A 4,389-nucleotide genomic window follows, 5' to 3' on the forward strand; every position below is an offset into this window, starting at 1 on the left:
AACACGTCTGGTCAATGGAAGCGAATCTCGCTGTCTGTGAAGGCTGAAATTGTCTCTCGCTTTGAAAAGGGAAGCTAACCAGACGAAGCTCAGCCGAGACGGTTTCGACAAGCGTCTGTAACGGCAAGAAAATCATGGCCGAGATGATCGGTGTTGTGTATTTGACAAAAAGGGCACACGAGACACCAAAATATCATCAAATACATAAGAGTCCATGCAAGCGGGTTGGTTACCTGGAGGAAGAAGAGCAATCTGAGCCCGCAGTCAGCTGGAGAAGGCGTGGCCAGTTCCTCAGTTCGAAGATGCCAGCCGGAATTGAAACAGGCCAAAAGGTCAACGCTGCGTTCCGGTTCAAGCCGCCGCAGAGGATCGAGGCCCGTCCGCATCTCCGGCTGGGCTCTGGTCCTCTGTCACCGCACCAAGAACAGCCGTTGTGTTCCTGCCACCTGCACCTGTCCCACTTCCGGCCAATCAATCCCTCGTTTGGGTTTGCGCTCATCTCTCGCAAAGCCTAACAATCGGAAACGGCTTCGGGGTGCGGCGCATCCTGAACTGGAGACGCCACTGAGACTCGACTGGAATTATCTGAACTCGGGAAAACCACATCGGCTAATTGAAAACCCGCTTTGGATAGGCAAATGTCTCGCTTTTTTTTTTTTTTTTTTTTTCTTGGTTATACGTTGGAAAAAAGTTCTTCAATGGATTTGCACTGTTTATAGGAGCCATAGAAAATCAGTTCAAATTGATGGCAGAAAGGGATGCAACATCAAGCCAAAAACGAGCAAAGGTCCGGCGGAAGGAGTTCAGCGTGACCTCCGACCTTTAGGGGACGAGCGCTTTCCCCTTTCCGGGGACGCCGTACTTTTTACGTGTGAATATTTTATGACACTTTTAGCGCACACGCTGTATGTTCAAGGCTAACGCAGCGCCATACGTTTTTACTTTCATCGTCCCTTCTTCTTCAGCCCACCTCGCCGTCTTTTACTTTGCGTGTGTGTGTGTGTGTTTCATAATTGCGTGAAATATTCATAAAGCTGATCTCATGCTGAGTGGGGAAGACAGGGAGCGGGCTGTTTTTGTTTGTTTTACCCTCTTCCTCCGTCTCCTCGTCGGCCACGTTCTATTTACCACGAGTTGACGCGCGACCAATCCAAAAGGCGCTTTTCCTCACAAGGAGACTTTGAAAAAGAGGCGTCCCGAGATTTGCCTTCCATTTTCTTACGAGAGACATTTGGTTGTGTCAAGGCAATTAGCTCTTTGGCGTCACCCCCAATTATCCCATTCAATGAAGCGCCTCTTCCCAGACCGTAATAGATTAATTTTTTTTTTTTAATCCCAAGGCCTTTTTTTTTCTTCCTCTGCTCGTCTTTTCTCCGTCTTCCCCTCATTAGGCGAGTCAACATACCGCGCCTGTGTAAAATCATTTGTCAAACACTGCCTTTAATTGGCCGGGCGGTGCGAATCGAGGGGTGGGGTGGGGGTGGGGGGGTGTTTGTTGCTCCCCTTTTGTTGCCGACCAGGCTCCTGAGTTGGGTGGTGGCGGCGGTGGTGGAAGCGGAGGTGGTGGAGGGGTTAAATGAATCATTCATTAGGGTCCGCAGAGGAAGAAGAGAAGAGACAGAGGAGGAGGATGTTCAAAGGAGAAACGCTGTTGAGGGTTCTTTTTTTTTTTTTTTTTTTTTTTTTTTTTCCGAGCTGGCCCGTCGGAGAAGCAGGAGGTGGGTCTCCCTAGGGGAGCCTGGCCCATATCCAGCCGAAAGATGGGCGGCGGGTTCCCCTCCACCGTATACATCTAGCACCCCCCACCCCACCTCCCACCTCCACCCGAGTGCCCCCAGGCCGGCGGGGTCGGCCTCCAGATGTCTCTAACGAAGCCCCCGGCTCGGCTGAAAAACGCTGCCGAGGAGTGAAGATATTTCAATCCGACTTGAACTGCCAGAATTCAATGGTGAAAAAAAAAAAAAAGAAAAAGTCGCCGAGTGGAATTGTGAAACTCGTTTCGATTCTTTGGCTGAGCGTGAGACTTGATTTGGAGTTTTGGCCGTTTGCTTTCGACTGCCTTCGATATTAATTTCTTGTTTTATTGTTTGTGGTTGTATGAATCATTTTTGTTCTATTTTGTATTCAACGCTGGTCGTTTTCAAGTGCTCCACAAATACACTTGAGTTGAGTAACGCGTGAGAGTGCGAGGTGTCCATACGAATGCCTCGCGACGTTAAGTCTCGACACATATTTTAGAAATGCGTTTGACATAATTGATTATTCCCTTTGGAAATATTCGTACATTTAGTGCTTTAAAACTAGCCGCATTATTTTGTCCGAGTTAGTTTATGGCCGCGTCTACGGGGACTCGGGGGGGCTAATATGAGCGCGCGTGTGCGCTAATTAAGCTAATAGAAGTACTTTGAGAGCTTGCCTAATGAGACTAATTACGGAGGCGGCGGGCGGCTCGTTATTCACGCCGCTCATTACGAGGAAGCTGTCGAGGAAGCTGTCGAGGAAACTTGACAGCCCTTACTTACAGGCTCTGCCAGTTGTCATTTCAGTCCTCGAGCCTCGAGCCACATGCTGCTTCACCAGGATGATGTGGTTCCCATATACCAGCATCCTGCTCTGGTTAAATTCCATCACAGAGGGGGGCGGGGGGGGGGGGGGGAAATCTGTCTCAGTGCCAAAAATGTTGCTGTCTGGTTCCGGGCATGAAAGTACTTCCGGCTGCCCGACAAACTTTCTTAACATCGATCTGACCGCGGAAGGCCTCACCAGACCCCCCCCCCCCCCCCCCAGTCCTGCCCACTCCACGTCGGAATAAAAAGCGTGCATGTACAGTAGAGTGCACTGAGTGGACGCGGGGCCGAGCGCAGGCAGAAAAACAAGGGGCCCCTCCATCCATAATTCAGAGGAAGGCAGAGAGTCTACTGTGTGTGTGTGTGTGTGTGTGTGTGTGTGTGTTACTTGCTTGCTTGCTGGGGGAGAGGCACAGCATTAGTGGACTTATCTGCTCCACACTAGAAAAAGAAAAAGAAAAAAAAAGCATCTTAGCTACACTTCATTTTCATGATACTCTACCTAGTGACAACTAAATACATTCTTGTAGGAAGAAAAAAAAATCACAATGACAAATTCAGGGAAAATGATCAATTAAAAAGATATTTTTTCATGATAGATTAGTGTGGCGTCATAATTATGCTTCCAGACAAGAGAAACATTCTGTCTGTCATATTTTTAGAAAACGCTAGAATTATAATGATGCAAAAATGGGAAATATTGGTTCCTATAATTGCGCTGGTTATTGTTGCTTGGTAGAAACCTCAATGTCTGTGAGTTTAGATTAATACAAGGCCCGGTAGTCCAGTGGTTAGCACGTCGGCTTCACAGTGCAGAGGTACCGGGTTCGATTCCAGCTCCGGCCTCCCTGTGTGGAGTTTGCATGTTTTCCCCGGGCCTGCGTGGGTTTTCTCCGGGTGCTCCGGTTTCCTCCCACATTCCAAAAATATGCTTGCGGGCTGATTGAACACTCTAAATTGTCCCTAGGTGTGAGTGTGAGTGCGAATGGTTGTTCGTTTCTGTGTGCCCTGCGATTGGCTGGCAACCGATTCAGGGTGTCCCCCGCCTACTGCCCGAAGACAGCTGGGATAGGCTCCAGCACCCCCCGCGACCCTAGTGAGGATCAAGCGGCTCGGAAAATGAATGAATAATCCAGAACCATTATATTTTTTAATACACTGTGCTACAAAAAATTGTTTCATAAAAGGAAGAAAGAAGTTGTGTGATAAAAGAATGATGTATATTAGTCATTGTTTGAGTGATTTTAAAATAATGGTAGTATTTTTGAAAAAATTATCAGACAAAAATAATGATGCAAATGAAACATTTTTAAATATAAAAGTCAGTTATTATTAAAATAATACAACAAATAAAATAAATAATAGAAACTATTAGAAACCCTTATAGCTCCAAATAATAAAATAAAAAGAGAAAGAGAAAAAAAAAATTCCAATAAAAAAAATAAATCACAAAACTTGAATATTATACACCACCACCCCCTGGCCCCCACACACACACACACACACAAAAGTGCACTACAAGTGAGTCTTCCCAACGGGACATACAAAATGGAGGGGCCCATTATGTGCAATGACCACTCAAGTACTTGGGGGACCCGCGCTGCTCTTTTGCCAGGCCCGCACAACAACCTGCAAGAGCTCGCTCACTTATTTTAGAAGCCAAAAAGGGAAATTACATTTGACTCTTGTCATTAAGAATTGTTTCTACTGTGCACAGATGACACCCCCCCACCCCACCCAAAAAAGCTGTGTGTGATGACCCTCACACACACACACACAATTTATATAATAAGACACACAAAGGATTGCGTGTAGCGCTTGG

This window comes from Hippocampus zosterae, chromosome 16, assembly GCF_025434085.1.
Source record: "Hippocampus zosterae strain Florida chromosome 16, ASM2543408v3, whole genome shotgun sequence".
NCBI lineage: Eukaryota > Metazoa > Chordata > Actinopteri > Syngnathiformes > Syngnathidae > Hippocampus > Hippocampus zosterae.